Source organism: Maylandia zebra, linkage group LG4, assembly GCF_041146795.1.
Source record: "Maylandia zebra isolate NMK-2024a linkage group LG4, Mzebra_GT3a, whole genome shotgun sequence".
NCBI lineage: Eukaryota > Metazoa > Chordata > Actinopteri > Cichliformes > Cichlidae > Maylandia > Maylandia zebra.
Window position 1 is genome coordinate 28,044,887 of NC_135170.1, and position 13,491 is coordinate 28,058,377.

Genomic DNA, 13,491 nt, shown 5'->3' on the forward strand with positions numbered 1-13,491 from the left:
ATGTCAATAAATTCAATGCTGGCCTGACATGTTGCCATTTGGCTTTGAAATGAGAAACAGACTACCTAATACATACTTACAATCCATTGTAAATGATTAATGTGTGATGAACAAAGACAGATTCGTCCACTGGGAATCAAAGCTTATACAAGGTTGACATGAAAGCATTCATGCCCTCTAGGTAAATTCAACTGGGAAGGTTATGACATCCCATCAAGCCCACACTATTTGCTGCACTTGAGTCTTCATGTTGTCGCTGAAATAAACACAACAAAGAGAAAACATAAAGACTTCATATAAAAACCACTGACTGAGGCATTTCTGATGTACCCTAAGAATTTCTTTGCACGTAAGGCTTCAGAATTGAAGCAGAAACATTAGCATTTGGCAGCGTTCACTTTACCTCCTCAAAAGAAGAATAAGACTTTTGGCTTCATCCTGCTCTTCTTTATTCTGCCAGCTGCTGTTCCTGATATCTTTAAACCTTTATTTTTCAATTTAGCGTGGTGCGCAGTGGCAGCACAGGCTCAAAGGCTACAGCGTCTATATGGGGTCACATATCAGGCGCTCCTCAGGGTTGTGAAGATATTAGGGAGCATGATACAGTGTGTCTGTCATTCTCAGAGCTGCAGCTGCAGTGCTCTGACTTCCTGGGCCAGGCTGTCCATCTCCACATTTCACAGCTCCAACGTGACTGCTGCAATGAGACAAGGAATTGCAGCGTCTGTGCCAAGTCCTAACACAACCACTTGCTCCCTCTCAGAGAAGAGCATCTGCATCCTGGCTGCCACTTCCCGACTTGCTCGGGTCATCCCCCAGACTACGTCATTACAGAGGACATCAGGCTGCACTCTCCATAAATTAAATCTGGGACTGCATTTACACAGGGAGAGACAATCTGGGTTTAACCCTTGATGTACAGATGATGTTTTTCCGTAGCTTTTCTAAGCAGGAAAATGTTACGCTTTCAGCTCTTTCTGCAGTTATTTCTTGTGAATGCCATCCTGTATCATATTGTGTGGACACATATCCATATGGTTTGGATTGTGTTGTGAAGGTTTTTATATTCAATAATCTATCAATGATATGTATTGATTTACTATCACAGGAGCTGAGGCCTGACTTCTTCACTGAAGTATGGGGTACTTCAATAGATTTCTTAGCTCCTCCTTCTGCTGCCTTCTTATTATTAAAACTCTGAAATTCACAGACCTTCTACCAATCCCAGTGGGGTATTTTTCACTACTCTAAGGGAGCTCCTTAATGGTTTTCATTTGGATTAGTGTGCCTGACTATTGACACGGGCCACGCCTGTAATCCCATGAATTTCAGAGGACATAAAGACCGAAAACACAACAGGCAAAGGTGGATATTATTTGTTGTTACCAGGGGGAGTGTATTATACCTACCCAATAGCCTCACCCATAGCCGTATTCCCCGGATGCAAATTTTTAAAAGTATATTCACCAAGTATTATTAAATAGTCATGCTAATAACTTCCTTTGATTATTAAACTCCCACGCCTGCTGTTTGGAGCAGTGGACCTTTATGTGAGGAAGAAAATGGTCTCCCTTCAAGCAGTACCAAATTAAACATACCCCTAACCAGACTGTGAAATTGAGCAATTCAAAATCATTTCCAGCGCGTTGGTGCAGCCCATACTCAGAGGAAAAAAGTTTTCTCATAGATAGGACTGCCCAAGCTCTAAAGCCCAGGTGACGTAACTGACACTCCCCCCCCCCCCCCGACTGTCTTCATTAAGTCGAACCGATTCAGTTTTTACTTCACTTCAGTTTCCACTTCAGCCGCAGGAGTTGCCGTAAAACCCTCCAGGCATCCGTGTTGAACCGGCCACCATTTATAGCCTGACAGGCAATCTTATTATGAGATTTAAACTTTACCTCGGCTAGATTGGAGGATCAACACGCGCTCCTGTCGCAGTTATTCTCCGCCGTTTCCCAACTGATAACACACCTACTCTGCCTACCTACACGGCTCCTTTTATTGTGGTTAAACGCTGGTGTCAGCTCTCGGTGTAATAGAGAGAGAAAAAAGAGAGAGGGAAAAAAAAGCCAAGCCAGGCTCCGGGTCTCTTCAGCATACATAAAGGCGAGCAATGAGAGGAGCTCAGCCTTGAATTAAATCACTCTCCGCTAAATGGATCTTTGAGACTCACCCTTGGCGCAGGCAGCTGCTGCTTTGCGCGTCTTTAAACCGAAACAGAAATCTGGATTTTTCTTTTGTTATTTTCATTTTTGTACTATCTGCCAGAAACATCTCCCGTCTCTTTGAATATGTCTTGTGTTCGCGGTGAGATACAGTAAGCAGACAGCTTTGTATCGGGAAGAGGCTCTTGCTCTGCGATCGTTAAGCAGGTAAGCTGTTACACTGTTACACTGTTGCCCGATTTTGCACTTTAATTTCGCAGACTTTACAGAGCTCGCATTGCACTTGACACTTGTGTTTTCTATTAAGGAGCAGTGGTTTTAGTATTTGAGTTTTGTTCAGCTGTTGTGCACATGCCATGCAGATAACATAACTCATATTACTAAGTGAATACAGAGCTTTCGAAATGCACCGTTTAACTTGGAAAACAGCACGCTACCGCCGCAGCATTTTGCATTTGCTTCTTTAAGATCTTAGCACATTGACGGGCACTGAAACGGGACATGGGGGCACTTTTTGGTCTGGGCTGCGATTCGTGTTACGAATTACGGCAGCTGCATTAAGTTCCTTGTTTTCCTTCCTCTTCTTCTTCTCCTCTTTTGTAAGTTATTTTCTTCATTAACTAAAAAAAACCGCAACCCACGCGCGCATTTGCTCTGCAAGCATTCAGTCTGCTACAGCTCCAGTCAAAGTGAAGTGGATACTTTGCAACTGTAAACCACCAGTAATACTGTCCGCTGGAGATGTCGCTTCAGCACCACGGACAGTTCCTCCACGACTCTACATAACCACTTTATTTTACACAAAGATACTGCTGTTACTTGACTTTGCACCCTGCTGTAGAGAGGGCTAGCTGTTGCTTTGTCAAATGAACACATTAAGCAAACACATACAGTGCGCATAGAAAACACACACACACACACACACACACGCACGCACACACACACACACACACACACACACACACACACACACACACACACACACACACACGTGCTCTCGACTGCACCTCTTCTGCTTCCTACATCTCCAGGCCAACACACCCTACACAAAAGTGACAAAATGACATCTAGTCTCAGTAATGTACACGTACAATTCACAAGCCACTATTAAGGGAGGTCATGACATGGTTAAGGCAACTTAAAAGCCCAATCTTAAATGATTAGTGCATTGCATGACCTGAACATACAGTACTATGTTGTTATTACACTGTCTGGTCCTTAGTGTAGCCCTGTTCAGTCTCACACAGATTAGCTGAGGATTTTGCTGCGTCTCTGCCATCTGTCTGGGAAATGCAATCTATATACTGCATTCTAGACGTGTTTATTTATTTGAATTGCCCAAGGCTTCATAGGGATTGATTTCTCTCTTTTTTAATTCAGCAAAGACCTAATTTTCAAATAAATTCAGCCAGCTCTGAAGTGGTTTGCACAAATAAGCATCTGTAGTCTGCGGAATAGTGGTTTGAAAATGCAGAAACAATGCCAGGTTTAATATAAACTACGCCTGCGGTCACACAACGACCAAAGAAATTAGAAGCTATAGATATGATTCTGTGGTTTTCCACTGTGCACGTAGGTGTAGGAATGCTGTATCATTCCTCTGCTGGTTAAATAAGGTGCTACAGTCCTAGTGGTATTTAGAGCCTGGGAAGCATTTAAGATATTAAGCTTAAACAATCTGTCCAATTCCACCAAAACTGCGGGCAATGTATTGATTGTCAATGCTCGCTCTCATTCCAATAATTTCATTAAGATGATCAGACCCAGCTTAACCCTTATCATCAGTGTGAACAAGTGTCTTACTTCTTGAAGATTTTTTTATGGCAGGAGTTAGGAGTGTTTCAAAACATCTTAGTTTTGCTGCTGTTGCTAAAGCTATCTCTCGCATTAGCCTTCATATCTCTCTTTTCCTGTCCCCGTCTCCCTTATCTTGATTATGCAGCTGTATGATTGAGTCAGCTATTTTGTATGCAAGTTGCCTTAGCTTGGTTCTTTTTGGAGGAGAGAGAAAGAGAGAGATCGTGCTGAGGATACTGAGAGAGAATTACAGCTTCTCATGGCGATGAGGAGTAGAAAAGACGAGGCTGCCCTGTTCGATAAATTGCTGTTTGAGAGAAAGACAGATATCCTAGGGGGACAGTGGTTTTGGAAATGTGACCAACCTTTCTAAATGGAAATGGCAGTGCGCATTAGTTTTCCACAGCTCTGTACTGTAGACAGCATGAACTAGGCATCCAAAAGTCTTGGTTACCAAGTTATCCTGATACAAAACAATTTCATTCATCTGAGAAAGACTGTGAAACCAGCAAGCACTGTACCCTGAATGCACACATAGGGATAGGTGACAAATCTATGGAAAACTCTGAACCCTTGACCTCTGCAGTAAAAGGATCCAGTGCCTTTATTATAACGTCGGGGGCATGCTGCTGGCATGGTAAGATGAAACATTTCTTTCATAGCCCTATTCACAAAGTTCAAGGGGTTACTGAGTGGTTTAATGAGTATAAATAATGAATCATGTATTATTGTCGACACATTCACGAATTTAGTTCCCATCTATACACCCACAGAAGATTTTGGATGGACACGTCAGACGGTGCTCCCATTAACATTATTAAAAGACCAAATGAGGGGATGCTTTTTGAAAGAATGATGTTTGCTTCCACTAGTAGAGTTGTAGTGAGTCAGAGAGTCAGTGCCAAGGTGCACCGGAGCCCTTTTTGCTTTACATGTTGACACAACACCCTACTAAAACAGTGTATTCTTTCCTATAATTTGTTCCCTTCTGTAAATACAGTAGTAGTAGCGTCATAGACAATTGTACAATAAGAAGCGTTTTTAAAAAGTCATTTTTTTCTGCTATAATCTCAGAAAATTCTTAGCAATTTGAAACTTTTACAGTATATCATTGGCAGTTATGGCTTCTTGCATGTTCTGATACTTTCTATGGCAATTTAGGGGCTAAAAGGACATAAAATGTTCTTTTCCCTCTTCCTTTATTGCTGATCCTACTTATGGTATTAAACTGGCAATATGTCTGTCCCCTGTCTATATGTCTCAGCTTTAAAGCCAAATAGTGCAATTTCCAAAGAGAAAGATAGAGAAAAACTGCAAAACGTTTCATGTGCTGTGCATTTTTTTTTTCTTTTCACACTGACGTCATGTTCTGAAAAAGTTACCCAGGCTTTGCCAACTGTATGTTCAGGCAGCGATGCTCTGGTTGTATGGTTAACAATGTGTAAAGTGTAATCAAAGGGGCCAGGCAGGGTTTGTAGACAAAGCTGTGAAACATATGGTTCAACAGCATGGCACATTTCAGTTCCACGGCTCTCCACAACCGTTAGGCTCAAACTGAAACTTCCTGTGCTGTGAATAGTGTTTGCCATTTTTACAAGAGCTGTTGTACCACCTCAATCTGCAGTATCCCATGTGACACTCAGGTGGGCTTGTTTTCCTCTGTGGTGAAGAATGGCAGGATCATGAAATTAGTCACAGAGGGAAGACAAACGAAAGGAAGACAAAAACTGTGTTCAAAGTAATGAACAGGTAAAACCCCACATGCACAGTACAGTCATACTGGATCTAAAAAACAATTTCTGCTTTTTTACCTCTGATACTGTTATATTACAGAATTCTTTTTCAGTGTTATTAGCCATTTATATGATAGATAGATAGATAGATAGATAGATAGATAGATAGATAGATAGATAGATAGATAGATAGATAGATAGATAGATAGATAGATAGATAGATAGATAGATAGATAGATAGATATTTTTTCCAGTGGCAAAACTTTTGAAAGGTTGTTGACGGTGAAGGACAAGACCATAAATGACACTGTCAGAGCTATGCCTTAGGACAACAGACATTGGGAAAGGTTGGCAATTGGTTGAGGATTTCTCAATGTCTAACGAAGGCTGTAACAAGCAGATAAGGTTGAAAATACAGAAAAAAACAACCCCTGAACAAACAAACAAACAAACAAAAAAAACTGCTGTACCTTCAAATGCAGCTGCCCTTGGGCACCTTTTATTTAGCCAATGCAAAATAAGGGTGCACCTTTGTGGAGACAGTATCTTCTAGAAGACAAAACCATTAGCAAACTTCACCTTGAATCAGCACCTCATGAGTCATTAACTGCACATTCACAGAGCCGTGGCCCAGTCTCATCTCCGGAAAGAATGTATTTGAGTTTACTCAGGGGACGCTACTGAAAGTGGCAGCAATGGCCCTTTGGATTCCAGGCATGTTTCAAGGGAAAAAAAAATATGGCAGGTTTAACCATTATCTCTCCTATCTCTTCAACCTTTTATTTTCTTATATGCTGATTACAGTTTAGCAGGAAATGAGATGACTGCCATTTATGGGGATTTTTACATATTCCCTGAAAAACTGATCAGCCCACGGCGCTACGGATATGTAAATGAAAAGACAGCTGCATACAAGCAAGTAGGAATCAGTTACTGTACCACTGATAGATTGTGGGGATCAACCCAAAGATGTAGGGATTCACTTGAGGGTGTGAATGAGTTATAATTAATTTAGGCGTGCACTAAAATTAATCCATCAGAGAATGCCAGAAACATTTCTGTGTAGTTTCCTCAACCACCTGCTGGCTGCCTTATGATAGACAAAACCTTTAGTAAACAAGGATCCTGAAATGGCAGAGTGAGGCAAATTGAACATTGCTGTTCACTTTCTGTCTTCTATGCAAAAGAATTAGATCCTAGAATGCAAAACAACGCATATCTGCAGGCAACTCCACTGCTTGAATATCCTGCACATGAGAGCCCATTAAAAGCGGCAAGTCTGTTTCATTTCTAAATTGCAGGATTTCGTATTTCAGAGGACTGATCACTGTCAATTAATGCTTTTTCTAACACCTTGTGACCTTTTACGTTGTAGATAAAGTGCAGGGAGACAGGTTGAGAAATGTTCCACTAAAGTAGAATTTGTAGACACATTGTACACAGACATAGAGGTATCTATATATATGATTGGCTGCTGTAGCTCAGTGAGGTATGCTACATATTTCCTCTGTGCATTGTGTGCAACACAGCACAAACAAAGAGATTATACATGGCATAAAAATAACTTTATTAATGAAACAGTATGTTTTTCTTACTTTTAGACAAAAGGCACATGACAGCACAATAATATATACTTTATAGATTTGCTTAGCTATATTTATTTAAAAAAAGAGTGGTAAAGGTAGCTTTGTTTCTCCATTTCTTGATAATTCAATTTGTCCTAATGCCAGGAAAGATTGAAAACAAAATATGATCTTGTTACTTTGCAAAAAGGCTTTTGTTTTTGTAATATAGTCTGGCAAAGAGTTGATAAATAAATAGGTGAATCTGACAGCTAGACAGTTTAGTGCATATCAAAAACAAGACAAGGATGATATATTGCAGCTTAATGATGGAAAGGATGAATCATAGCGCTGTTATTTGTACAAACCAGCTGCAGATGCACTTGTTTAAACATGTGCTGCTCTTACCTGCTCAGTCAAAGCAAGCTAATATGAATAAAATACCAAAGTTCATCAGACTGGGTGTAAATGTACCACCAGGTGTGAATTAACAATGGTGACATAATGACATATTTTCCTTTATGGAAGCTGAACACCTTCAGTTGAAATGCTGTTGCAAAGTACAAGATGAATTAGAGTTTAAAAACATCTTAAGAATCATTAAAATGACCGATACTTCATTCACTGGCCATTATTTTAATGACAGACCAAAAAAGGTCCTTGTACGCTACTCCATTACACAGAAAGAGGCATATATGTACAAAGCACACAAACATAATCTCTGTCACTGGGAAGTCAGGACACCAGTCACATTAATTGCTTCCTTGGGGAAATATAAAAAGCAAGGAGCTGCTCTGTAAAATCTAAGACTTTCTAAGACCACCAAATAAGAAAATATATTTAAGGTTGTGTGCAGTCAGTCAATTGAAGCCATTTATACTGCAGACTTGATTTCCTGTGATCTGCTTCAAGCCATACAACTTCTGTTTAGATAATTAAGTTCGATTTCTGTGCAGTTGCAAATAGTGCTCAAAGACGCCTCTGATTAGATCAGTGATTGGTAATGCAGCATGATTAGGCAGTTTGCAGTTTCCTATCAATTATGAAATTTAAACCAACACGCCTTTAAAGACGACAGATGCTCAGTGAATAAAGCCACTCCCACATGCTAACATGAAAGCAAATGCTGTTTATCAAAAAGTGAGGGAATTCTTAAAAGTTTAATGGGTGCCAAAAGTCACATCATGATAATCAAAACATGGCCCTCCTCTCGATGAATGTTAAGCAACTCTGGTCTGAGCTTGTAAACAGCTTAAGTAGTACACTAATGATGCAATTGAGGTAATTAACCTGTTCAATGGCTTCTACGAGCATGAAACGCTAAATGTGTTGTCTCTTTTTTATTTACTTTTTTTTTTTATTGTGGACAGCATTTAAATGTGCGGGCCTGGCTTATAAGTATGTTTTTTTTATTTTTTTTATTTCAACACTTTTTATTAAAACATTTAAGTTACCAGTTTATTCCAGCGTATACTGGTATATAATGTTTATATTTTTCATTTTTTAAATTCTTTGATGATTGAATTACCATATTTTTTCCAACCCAAGCAATGCAGTTAATTCCTAAGAACATTTCTATGTAAATACATAACAGTAAGGACCTCCTCATGCAGAATATGATAGCAAGGAAATTAAGGTGGGAACAGTCATTTATAAGTGCTTCATTTTATCATAATAAAATAAAAACAAAACTCTTCTAAAATGAGCCTTTTAATTGTAGGCAGGTCAAAGAGAAAACTGTGCCTCCTTTACAGTTTCTGCAAACTATTTCAAACCTTCAGAAAAGTAATGTAAAACGAGAACAGAGTTAAAAATAACACACGCAATTATGCTCCAACTGTCCTTCACATTTCAAAAACAAACTGTGAAGGACCTGCGCTGCTCATAATGTTGTATAGTGTCTCCACTTTTTAACTGAAAGCGCCAGTGGTCAAGTTGTTTTCCCTCTGTACCCCCAATTGGCCCTGGCCAGCTGAACAAACATTTCTGTAAGTGAACAATTATCTGAAGTGAAGCCTAGAAGACAAGGAGCAATCAGGTGATCAGACTCATCTACACTTTGATGTTGTGTGAAGGTCATTCCTTATTCTTTCTCCAGCACTACAGCCAAACACACTGGCTGTAGTAGAAATGTCTGATGGATGATTTGAGCAAGTCAATTGCTTCCCATTGAGCCAACCCAGTAAAAGCCATGCTGGGGACATATTGCAATTCTTGTGAGTGCTTGATGAGTGATGGGCAACCCCCACAAACATCCAGCTGGCCCAGATAACAAGGTTATCTTGGTCACGATCAAACAGTGTTATAGGAATTCAAGGACTGTGACTGAACTTCTGACCTGCTAAAATTATTTCTAGTTATTTGGATAACTATTCTTACCACTTCCCTTAAAAGGTCACCTGAAGGTGAAATGTTAATATAAACAAAACAGGAAGCACATCATTTGAGTCACCTATCGCAACCGGCATTCCTTAAAGGTTTACTGCAAACTAACAAGCACAATTCTCTGTCGTTTAAGAGCGTAGGGCAGATGGACCTCAAACTGATATTATATACACTTTAGAGAAAAATGTATCTTTTCCTTGTCAGCCTCTCTCTACAAGACAAATCTAAAAGACATTTGTTTTCTTCTTTCATTTTAGAACAAATAAGCTTTTATTGCACTTGCAGTAATAGAAATACTGAGTTAACTCAAGTAATATTATGGTCACTTCAGTGTAGTTTCCTCTGCTCAGCCAAGCAAGCAGTGAAACAGGCACTTGTACACACTGATGGAAGAAACAGAGCAACCACATGTAAGAGCAAAGATGAATAATAATTATGATTAGATAAATAAAATTAGGGAATCAGGTAATTAAATGAAGAACCCCTAGAATGGAGATTTAATTGGAGGGGGTCTAACTAACAGTGCAGTCGCTTTAAGGTATTGCATTTGCTTAATCGAAGCGAATCATCAGATAAACAACTATGAAATACGCATATATATAAAAACATTAATGTTCTTTATGTTTTCTTAAAGTTGCGATTTTCAACACCACTGCATTTACGTAACAATTGTGGTTACTTTATTTTGCATGGACAATTTACAGTGAATTTAAATACACCCGTATGTAGCTCTACCTTATTGAGCTACTAGATGCCATAAAAGCGTCATTAAAAATTAATGTATCAGTAGTTCTCATTTAGCTGGGTGCTGCTAATTTACTTAAGTAAAGGATCTGAACATTCACCTCTCGAGTGTTTTCCTGCAGATATACTATGAGAGATACACTGTGGCTTCCAAATTTAATTCTCATTCATAATGAAGAATAATTTCACAAAGTGATTGCAAGTGACAATTTCCACTTCCTGCCATAACAGGCTCTTGACTCAGTGTGCGGCTGTTGTAACAGAAGGCTTTTTATCTCAAAACAATCCCAGCATCTGTTTTTCTATTAAAATTCTGTATTCTTGCCTTTTCAAAGGTGGTAGAAAAAGAAAACTTGAACTTCTTTCTTTTTATTTTCAGGACATTTAACAGACACTTAACAAAGTACTATCTAAAAAAAAAAAAACATTGTTTAAGAGAAGCTGAGGTATTCACAAACCATCAGTCCCTAACTTTAGTTCCAAGGGACCAGTTAGTTTTCAGTATCACAAAGGATCTACAAAGATTAACTGCACCAAATGATAAGATGGCTGCTTTAAAGACCAGCTGGGAAGAGCAGGTTTTAAATAAAAGGGCCACTGACTCATCAATAATTTCATCAACCATATGTCTAGCTTTTGCAATCTGTGAGTGACCTTGTTGGCTGTAATGTAGAGATCAAAGGTCAGTTCATGAGAAAAATAATTAAGAAAAATGTCTTTGATAGCTACTGATATGCAAAGTGTGCAATATCCCAGATTTCCTCAGATACAGCTACACCTATCTGTACTTAAACACCTTTAAGCACTTTTGTCTTGTGCATACCATTCATGCTGCAGGCTTGGAAATAGTTTTGCTCACCTGAGCATGCCCTGTCATGATTCAAGAGCGTGATATGTTCCAAACAAGCTGTGCAATGTCACGGATCGCTTGGCTCCCTATTAGATCATACAGTAATTCTTGACAGTCTTGAATAGAGTTAGTTCATTTTTAAACTGTAATCCTGTATAAATCTACAGATTGTCACAGAGAAAGTGAAGATAGGACACCGTTACCATAGAAACTGATTCCAAACTTGGAGCAAACATACTAGCATCTACTTATAAAAATGTGCCAGTATTCACACCATTAGCAGGCCACAGTGTACCATAACACTCATACTGGAGAGCATCGCCGCATACTTGACTTACTGTTCATTGACACTATCATAAGGCTTTAATGTAATGCAAATTATTCAAAGAGCCTGATTTCTACACAGTCATCTCAGTGAAGTCTTGAATAGGCCTTGGTGTAAGTGCTCTAAACAATGACTTCCATAAAGGACCTCAAAACATCTAACATTTTAAATTAATTAAGGCTCATACAGTAAAGAATTCCATTTAATCACTTATGTTGTTATCTTTATGGCTAATCAAACAATGCAGTTGCTATGCTTTACAGAGTAGGTTGATTGCAAAGCAACAAATAAAGGCAGAACAGTGGGCTAACTGAACCAAGCCACATCAACGGACCAAAAAAAAAAAAAAAGAAAAAGAATCTCTATATTCAGTGTGCCCAGAGCAATGAAGTCAGTGTTGTACTGTGCCAAGATTTTAGAGTGCTGTTACCAAATACTACAGATCATGATTCAGATAGGATGCAAGATCTTTCTTGGCAGCTTCCTTGCTGCTTACAGCAGCAAATCAGAAACATATCAATATTTACCTGGATAACTGCCATGCTCAGAACTTAATTCTCTGAACAACAGCCAGATGAACAACATCTTGTGAATATAAGTTATTTCTCTCAACAGCTATGAAATCACAGACAAATACCTTGGTAGCATGAACATTTTTGCAAACATACTTTTTTAATGATTATTATCTAGGTCGACAGCTGGCAAGAAAAGTGGTCCATCCCCAGCTGCAGAGCATCAATCTGACGCTCCACCTGTTGTCTTCTCACTCACGCCCTCCATTGCTCATTAAACAGTGCTGCCTTTCAGGCCGAATCAGCTCAGACTGGTGATCACCCACTGTGAGACTAGAACACAGAGAGAGAAAGGATCTGGGTGCCAGATTGTCAGACCTGTGAGGTGTTATTCCTCAAATAAATATGGAGATTATGTGTAAAGCCTGTGTGCCAATTATGCTTTCCCACTTCTTTAGCAAGATCATTTGGAATCTGTGTAAAGTTATGCACAATGATTAAAATGCACAGTTAGGGTCTATAGAGCATGACTGCAGGACATGCTGTTAAAATGAGCCTTTAGTCAACAGCAGGTGACATTAACAGACTGTGTTTCTGTACAGCTTCTGTTGGTGTCTCAACAAGCCAATTCACTGGGGCAGTGAGTGTTTTGTATGACTGTCCTTTGTAGTAGGCTTGCATAATGTGAGCAGTGCTTCACCATTAAGGTGCTTCTCCATATGCAAACTTTAAAAAGATCCGGATTGAGCCCAAGCTCTGGGTTTAGGTCAGTCTGTCGACGTGGATCACGTGAAGGAGCTGGGCAGTCAACTTAACTGACCCTGCAAAATCTTTTCCTGTGTGGTAGGACACTGAACAATCAAGGGATTTTACCACATATTTGGGCATTGCTTATTCAAAAGTGTGTCATGTTTTTCTACCATTGCAGGCCTGAGACATGGTTAGTGGCGTGCCTAGGGTTAGCTTTCCAAAAATGTATAACTGACATATTTACCAAAGTCACAAAAATTGTATTTAAGTTTAAGTTCTGTTCTCCATGTTCATATGTGGACTCAAAAACCCGATTAAATATGAATGAAGAACTGTTATCATATATGTGATTTTTAAAAATTAAATAGCACTAACAATTTCAACCAACTGGACTTTCAATCGGTATCTTTTGATTGTTCTCATTTTAAAAAGTGACTTTATTGAATGTTTAGACTAGCCATTAACAAACAATCTTTTAACTTGTGCTAAGTTGGCTGGAGATAAAAATAGACCAGATTCTGTTCTGAAAAATACAGCTAATGCAGATGTGCTTTAACACTGCATTCTTCCCTGTGGCCAGCAGGGGGAGACTGTAGTTGTAAAAAGAAATATAAATACTATGGAAAAATTACCTTTTGGTCACTTGACTTAAAACCTTAGTATAC

The 13,491-nt window shown here is 39.1% G+C and overlaps 1 protein-coding gene across 1 annotated transcript in view; it reads left to right on the top strand.

Annotated features, from left to right (window-relative positions):
- The first annotated feature begins 1,792 nt into the window (after window positions 1-1,792).
- Window positions 1,793-13,491, top strand: part of elfn1a (extracellular leucine-rich repeat and fibronectin type III domain containing 1a) — an 82,675-nt gene continuing 70,976 nt past the window's right edge. The window contains exon 1 of the mRNA XM_004552230.3: window positions 1,793-2,375. The gene's annotated coding sequence lies outside the window, so the exon portion shown is untranslated. The remainder of the gene's footprint in view (window positions 2,376-13,491) is intronic.